The sequence below is a fragment of the Phodopus roborovskii genome, unplaced genomic scaffold, assembly GCF_943737965.1.
Source record: "Phodopus roborovskii unplaced genomic scaffold, PHOROB, whole genome shotgun sequence".
Lineage (NCBI taxonomy): Eukaryota > Metazoa > Chordata > Mammalia > Rodentia > Cricetidae > Phodopus > Phodopus roborovskii.
This window is the reverse complement of record NW_026125295.1, coordinates 27,551,952-27,561,369: the sequence shown is the minus strand read 5'-3', so window position 1 is coordinate 27,561,369 and position 9,418 is coordinate 27,551,952.

Here is a 9,418-nt window from a genome sequence, read left to right as displayed (position 1 = left end):
TACTCATATATGGATTTTAGACCTAAAGCAAAAGATCAGCAGCCTATAATTCACACCACCAGAGGAAATAGGATACAAGGTGTATTTTAAGAGATTCATATAAAGTCCCTCACAGAACCAGGAAGGGGCAAGTCCCCCAGAGCTCAGGGGAAGTGGGGGGGGGGTCAGCGAATGGAGAGAGAAGTAGGAGAAAATGAGGGGGAGGAAAGGAACTTGTGCGCCTAGGAAAATAGAGCCCATTTATGAATAGTAGACAGGAGAGAGAGAGAGAGAGAGAGAGAGAGAGAGAGAGAGAGAGAGAGAGAACATAAAAGAGGGAGCCAATATTGGTTTGAAGATAAAATTGAACACAAAGAAAGGTCTAGAGAACTACAAGACTGCTGCCAACCAACACTTTGAGCATCCATGTAAAGGCTACCATAAATTCTCTTCAAGGATAGTGAAATCAACAACTAAGTTATTTATGGATCCCTCATCTAATACCTGTTGGAAATAGGAACTAACACCCATACCTAAACACTGAGTAGAACTAGAACCCAGATGCAGATGGAGAGGACAAGACCAGGTGGCAGAAACACATAGAGGCAGCTTACCTAAACAAGGAGGAGCTAAGGGGCCACCAGACTGATAGCTGGGAAGCCAGCATGGGACTGACTCAGGCCCCCCTGAATATGGGTCTTAGCCAGAAGGACTGAGTAGTCTAAGGGACCTCAGACAGTGGAGTCAGGATGTATCCCTGTTGCACAAAAGGACCTTGATAACACATCCCCCATGGAGGGATAACTGCCTTAACCTAGACACAAGAGAGAAGCCCTAGTTCCTACTTCACATGACCTGTCATATCTACATGACCCCAACTGGATGGCATTCCTCTACATTTGGAGTTAGGGTGGGGGGATGGGAGGGGGAGGGTGGTTAGGGTGCATGTGATAGGGCAGAGAGGGTAAAATGGAGGGAGAAAGGGACAGAAGGAGGGAGGGAGAGAGAGAGGGAGAGAGGGAGGGAGGAAGAGGGAACTGGGATGGACATGGAAAATAATAAATTAAATAAAAAAATGCTTTGACTCCAAAATTTATGTTCAAGGACAAGTTATGGGGAAAATGATTTCTATTTTTGATTCTACAGAAAATTAAAAGCTGTGTATTCCTTCCAGACTAATGTGGTTTGATCAAGCCGGACTGCCTGAAACAGAGTATCAGGTGATCCTACATTCTAAACAGCTGGACAAAGCAGCCTTACAGACTACAACCAGGATTTCTGCATCTTCTTAGAATCCCCCATGACAGTGCCCCTTACCAGCAGGAAGTAGTTTGGAATGATGTCCAAGTTTCCAAATATTGTGTATAAATATTTGTATTCATTTAAATGGACTTGTTTATATAAAATAAATAAATAAATTAAAAAAAGAAAAGTAACAATAGTAAAGGGAAAGTAGTCTAATAAATATTAAGACTTATTATAAAAAAAGATAAGTCCTTTTCATAAATCCACCAGTACTTATACCTTATTTTTTGTTTTGGCTTTTTTCATTGTTTATATCAGTGGTTAATGTCTCTCAGTGTTTTCCTGTAAATTTGTTTCAACTTGTATTTCATATTAAAACTATTTTCTTAATTTATATTATTCTTAATATATGAATATCAGTATTTTCCTAAAGCAAATACCTAAACCAAAAATAATCTAGGGTATAAACCCCAGGAATAAGCTACACAAGGATGGGTCTCAAGTGCAGTCATGGTAAAGACTTTTCAAAGCTCATTACCTCTTTGGGGACACTGGTTATTTAATTATGTAGTATTGTTTAAACCTAGTTTTCAAGAAGATTCAGCAAGAAGTTCCACAGTGCTGACATAGTTCATGGTATTGGAAAGTACGTTCCATTCTACAAGAGGATAAAAGTAGTCATCAAACCAACTACAAAACTATGACCAACAACAGTGTGTAAAATATACATCTACATAGTGACACAAATGTTATGAGAGTGAATAACCACGTTAAATTGGATTTGTAATCCACTTTATAAGATGCCATCTATGCCTTACACCTTTAAAGTGGACAATAGCCTGAAACTGGAGAGGTCATTGAAATACATGGAAAAATTCACAACTGTTACCCTGCTAAACAATTATAGTAATAAAACGACTCCTAATGACAGATCAGTGCATTGTACAGTCCTCATCAGAAAAGCTTCTTATTACATTTTATGGTAATTAGCACAAATAAACGTAACTGGACAATGAAAGAGCCTGAGAGACTTTGGCACACTCCTCACTAAATGGGTTCACCGAATTTCTTGCCTCCATACTAAGGAATCTTAGATGGGGAAAAGGAAGCAGAAATACTGTAAAAGCAAGAATTGTTGGATGACTTCAATGAAACAGCATCTTCCATATACAACAGGACTGGAAAACAGAAAAATCCCACTGAGAGTATGATATTACACAGAGGAGTCACTCAGTCCAGATAAAATCCCAGCACTTAGAAGGGGCAGCAGAAACAAACTCCCACCCCTAACCAAAAAGTTATTTTCAATGCCTCCTGGGAAGAGAAAAAGAATTCTCATTTCAATGGAGTGTTCCTGATCATGTCACATTCCCAGGAGTTCTTGTCCAACACAAAGTAAATTTAGTGTATTTTTGTTGCCTTTCGTTCATTTTTATGTGTTTTGTTTATTTGCTTTTGTTCGTGAAGAAGAGACAGAGAAGGAGTGGGAAAAAGAACATGGCAAAAGATGAATAGGGAGTTGTAAGGATCTCAGAGAATCTGGGTGAAGAAAAGAATATGATAAAAGTTTTTTATCAAAAATTAAATTAAAAATAAGGCTAAATTATAAATTAGAATCAGGAAAGAATATGAGTTTGGCATGCATAAACTGCTTATTGTGATAATTTTAAAATAACAACTCTCCCCACACAAACGAGTTCCCTTCACACTCAATGAGAATGTAGATATTTAAGTGTCTTGAATAAACTCTCTCAGAACTAAGGAACACAAAGCAATTTATTTTCATGAAAACTCATTTCTATTCTAGGCTATTTTTATTGGAACATTGTGATTTTTCTCTTCTCATTAAAGTTAATTTAGCAAAAGAACATAGATTGCTGGTGGATTTCTTTTCAGTAAGATATATATATATATATATATACATATATATATATATATATATATATGTATATATATATATATATATATATCAATCAATTATATTTGGCTCATGCAATTCTAATAAATTGCTTCATAGTGCCTATAAATACAATCTATTAGTCAAATTTGTATGCCATTTTCAATGTACTCATTAATGCTAGAATAAAATTGTGCTTAAAAATAATTTCTTATCCTTCGGGTTAGAAAAAATTAAGCAAATATTATATAAATACATACTTAATAATAAACATCTGCATGCTTTTAATATATAATACTCTAATTCTATTTATATAAAGTATTTTATATGATTATAACATACTATATTAATTTTATGGTATATTTTGCACAACACAAGAAAATGTTGTTTTCAAAGATAATTAAATGTCCATTTACTGATGATCTACCTGGAAAAAGAATGTTTATTTATGTTTCATGGCCAGCTCTTACTACTCAGCACAACAAAACTTACCTTACTCTCCTTGCCAGATTCACCTGTCACTTTTAGCAATAAATTCATGTCCTTTTAGACTAAAACTAAGAACAATTTCTATAGAATATACTGTGATAAGACTCATTCCACCACAGAGCTATATCGTTTCATATGTCATTCAGTCATACATTCATTAAAAATATTTTAAGCATCATTGTATAAAATCCCATCAACTACTATATAAATACTGTTTTTTAATATGTTTATGTCTTTTTTCTTTTATCATATAATTTTGTTGTTACAGCTACTTGTATTTCTTAAATACATTTTACAGTCCCTTACCACTCAACCTTTCCTAATTCCCTTTTCTCCACTTCAAATAATCTCTTGTTTTCATTATAAAACATCTTTAAACAATTCTTTAGATCCTTCACCCATCTAAATTGTCTCTGTGAAATGCCTTCACACTTTCTCTCACTGATCAAATCTTTCTTTCTTACAGCAGTAGTCTTCTGGATTTTTTTCTGCGATTCAATCTATCTGCCCATGCATATTATACACTTTCCCTAGCCTGACATTCATTATTTATTGATTAAATACTAATCTCATAATATACAAGCTGCTAGGCCATGAAGAGTGGACTTAACTGCATAACTTCTAATTTTGACTTCTTATGAACTCACAAATTAGTGGAAAATAAGAATACTGGAATAGCTATAATGAATTGAGTACTACAAAGAATTAAGGTACCAGTTTTTAAAAAAATGAATTAATTGCTACTTCAAAATTGTATAAATAATTTCCAATATCATGTTTGAGTATATAAGCCAATTATTAGATGACTTAATATTAAGTTAATAAACTTGTATGTTACTTTACAAGCTTGTCTTCAAAAAGTCACATTTATTTATTTTGAGAGTATGTATGTGTGTGAACATGGTGGAGTCATAAAACAAATTATGGAATTCAGTTCTCTCCTTTAAAAGAATGGATTTCAAAATTCAAACTCAAAAGACCATCTCACAGGTCTTTAATATGAAGACCCTTCAGATCTGTTCTCTCCTGCTTTTTGTATAAATTACATTTATAAAAATTATATAAATAAATCACATATTCATAGAAACCATATTAATTCATGTAAATTACATAACTATCTATTATTTTTATGTTAAGCATTGATTTCATGAACTTATTCTCCTGTGATACTAAAATTTCGTTTCCTTTACTTTCCAGTTTGCAGTTACTTTAGTTACCACACTGATTTTAGATTCCAGATGTAAGTTAGATCTTGGAGCTGTTTTATTCAATTGAATATTATTTGAGATACTCTCTACCATTATATTAAAAAAACCTTCCATCATTCTACAAGTCAAATTGAATTATTTGTGGATATAGACTGGACAAGGTTTCTCTTTTCACCATCCATTACTGGGAACAAACTGATTCCTTGCTTTTGTTGCTGTGAAGAAACCTGAGATGACCATTGGAGAACAGCTATCTCCTTGACATACTGATTTAATTTCTTTGGATGTGTGCACTTGTAGGATTTCTGCCTCACGCTATATAGCCCTGTCATATTTTGAAAAGCCTCTATCATGGTTCCCATGAAGCCCAGGGGGCAACCTTCTGTAGTATACACTTTTTCCTAACCTTATCAACCTCTTCCATCTTTTGTTCTTTATTCTAACAGGAGAGCATTTCATTTTCAAAGATGTGAATTTACATTTTATCCTATTAGTGGCTTCCTCATTTTTGTGTACTTTTGAATATCTGTGTATTTTATTTTCAAATAGCCTTTTCATGTCCTTTGATTTTATAAAAAAAAAAAAAAAAAAAAAAAAAAAAAAAAAACACTATTTGTTTTAAGACCAGCTAGTCACTTGTATTGTTTATGTACTGGATATAAACTCCTCATCAGATAAATGCTTGTAAATATTTATAGTAATTTTTGTTGACAGAATCCCATGAGTCTATTTTTTGTTTTTAATTTTTCTTTGTGTTTTGGAGTTCATACATAAAAATGTTACTGTCCTGCCAGAGGAACATGATTCCTCTGCATTCCTATCTTCAAAGCTTCAGTTTTCACAAAACAGCATGTAATCCATTTCTCTTAGTGTTCACTGATAATGAGACATTAAGGGCTAAATTTTACTATGCATATAGATCTTTATTTTTCTGCAAATTTATTAAAGGTACCATTCTTTCCCCCATCCTGTGGTTCTGATATATTTGTGGAATATTAATTAACCATGAAATAGGAAAGTAATTTTAGAATTTCAAAATTATGCTCATTGGTAAATATAGCTGTTTTAATGTTAGTATTGTGACATTTTAATTATTGGAACTTTTTAATATGTTTATAAATGAGGTGGTATGATATCTTCAATTTTCTTCTTTCTGATTGAGGTTACTCTATTTGGAGTTGTGGTATGTTGAATAAGAACACCCCCCCCCATCATAGATTAAACATGTAAATGTTGAGTCAGCAGTGAGTGGAATTATTTGGGAGGATTGGAAACATTAGGATGTGTGGCCTGATTGATGGAAGAGTATGTGCCTATATGTGTGTGTGTTGTGGGTGGGTGCAAGTTGGGTTTCCAAAAGTCTAAGCCAGGCTCAGAATTTCTCTGTCTATAGATCAGGTTGTAGCTTTGAACTACTTCCTGCCATGCCTGCTTCCTACTATGGTGATAACTGACTAAATCTCTGAAACAAAAAGTCATATGCCAATTAAATGCTTGCTTGAAAAGTTATGGTTGCCTTGGTCATGGTGTCTCTTCATAGCAATAGAACAGTGACAAAGACAGGCACATTCTGTAGTTCCTAATAAACTTTAGAAATTTATTTTCTCTCAAAAGTGTCATGAAAAATTTGATGCAGTTTTCATTGAATATATAAATATCTTTGGGTAGAATAGGCATTTGAAAAGAATTATTAATTTTAATTAATTAATTCAATATATTATATCATTTAGTTATGACGAATGCTTTTTGTCAATGTTTCTATAGTTTTCAGAATTTAATTCTCTTTTGAATAATTTGGAATCTCTAAATAATTTCAAAGGTAAATGTCTGAAAATAAACTAAACAAACAATTTTGGAGATCATGTGATATGTCCAGTGAAGGGAAATATGAGATAATTTGAAGTATGGAACTAACTGAATTAGCACATTCCATATTTAGCTAATTGAATTGACACTTTCCAGGAAATTGAAATGAGGAGTGCCTTCTTATAGGATATTAGGAAACATCACACTACTGCTTAAAACACTTGCAGTTTTGAGAATACCATATAACTTCTACAGTTACATAATTTCTGCCCCACAGTCTACCTTTCAACAAAGGTGTCATTATTGCACCGTTGTGGATATATTGTCTAGCAAGTCATTTCTGTTTTGAAGAATTTATTAAGGGAAGTTTCTAAGAAATGAATTAAAAGGCGAAAGATTTATATGATCTGAAGGGAAAACAGGATGTATCCCTGGTGCACAAAAGGACTTTGGGAGCACATCTCACATGGAGAGATACTCTCTTAACCTAGAGACAGGAGGGAGGGCCTAGTCCCTACTCCAAACAACTTGATAGGTTTTGATGATCCATCCTGGAAGGCATCACCCTCCCTGTGGAATGGTGGTGGGGTGATGGGAGGGGCATCTGGGGACATGGGAGGGAAGGAGAGAGGGAGAGAGGAAGACAGGGAGAGGGAACTGGGATCGATGTGTAAAATAAGAAAAAAAAATATATATATATAAAAAAGAAATTAATTAAAACAGGAAATTAGGAAAGGACTATTATTAAATATAAGAATAAAACAAAATAATTAAATTTATATGTAAAAAAAGTGATGGTCTTCATTTGGGAGTAAGAAGAAAACTAAGAAAACCATTAATGAATCCTCTTTAAACAGCATTACCAATTCCTTTATGAATTGCAATTGACTGTATGATTTTCAGCCCCTCATTTTTCAAGCCAATATTCAACTTACACAATATTCTCCAGGGAAGTATATGAAAGTAAGCTTTCATTAAGTGCTGAACTGAGTAAAGGGTAGTCATTTCCTTTCTAAGAGTTGATAAAACAAAAATTTTTCCCAAATACTTGACAGCACCCATTCCAGGAATGATGTATTAAAGTAAAGCAGGATGGATTTCAAGGATGACTTTGCTATATGTCAAGAAATAGTTGTGTGAATGTTATTTGAAATGAATATACAATGATAGAAAGACACACATATAGATCATACATTTAAATCACACTCTAATTTTGAGACTTATTTGTTTCATTTAGGTAGCAAAAGATATTTATCCTATAATTATATTATTTACAAAGCAAATATAAATCAGCCACAATCTTTTGTTTTAGACAAACTTTCAAAAATAAAATACAACTCCTGGTCTAGCTTTGTATAAACTTAAACATACATTTTCCACAGTCAACCATTCAAGTATATAAGACATGTTACTAATATATACTTATTTCTGAAATTTTATATATTGTCAGCTTATTCCCATGAAGGGCTTACAAAATGTATGTGAAGAGCCAGTCATATATTACATTTAGTTCCTCTTCCAAAGACCATTTTATTATGGAACTTGATAGTAACAGAATAGTCACACAGGAAATATCTAGCACTTGTATGAATTTTAAGTCCCCATTAAATTTGAGGACTATATTACAAAAGAAAAAAATTGCCAGCTAGTTGGCCTGGATGTATTACTCTTCAGCAAAGTTAAGCAAATGAAAATTATCACTTCTTGTTGCTAGAATGATATTGTGCTAACCAACACAGCTTTGGGGAGAGATGTTTCAGTATTCAGGGATTACTGACACATTAACAAATGGGAAGCAACATAAATAGCTTCACTTGTTAAAATTACATCTGAAAAGTCTACATAAGATTGTCCCATTTTTTTTCTTCCAGTGCTTTAGAAAAAATATGTAAGAACTGACAAAATGGCAGGTATCATGTGACAATAAAGACCAAAGTAGTTCTTTATATTAGATGATAAGACACGCCTGATAAATAACCCCATTGTATTGTCTTAGGCAATCACTTGTCTCTATTGTGATCCTGTGAACTGCATTGACTTATAAAAAGAACCTTTCTGACAATTGCTTCAGTCTTTAGATTTTCATTCATCATAGTCATATTTTTTTGTAGTAAAGTTATTGGTCTCCTATTTACATCTTGTCTGTTTATTGCTATAATTTGTTTAGCATTTTGAGCTATTTTAACACTTTAAGAATGAATACTATACTCTGAACATTTTCATCTTATTGGCTTCCATCATTCTTGATTCATTTTCTTGAACTCCCAAAGCAGAAATGAGGTACGATGAAGGCAAACATCTATGGCTTTTCATCAGATTGTGCACTGTTATTCAATTCTTAGTTGTGTTTTCACTTGTTTTCAATAAGACAAATGGTATCATTATTTTTTTTTCTCAGGTTTACAACAGCCATGATTCTAGCAGTTTAAATAAGCTTGTTAGTAACAACAGCAAATAATGAAAAAACTTTGATTTTTGTCTTCTATTATTTTACATTTTCCCAACCATATGCTAGCCCTGGTTTACAGTAAGAGTCTGTGGTACACAGTGGATTAGCAAAACAATATCCTATCCTGAGCCAATTCATCTTTTAAAGGATAGAAGAGAAAGACAATTCAATTATGTGCCATTTAACACTATGTTATTGAGCCAGGAAATGGCTCAGCAAGTAAAAGTACTTGCTGCCAGCCCTAACCGCCTGAGTTTGATTCTCCAGAATCTACCTCCACAAGGAGAAAGGAAAAAAATGCCTCCTTCAAGTTCCTTTCTAGCCTCTACATGCAAAACATTGCAG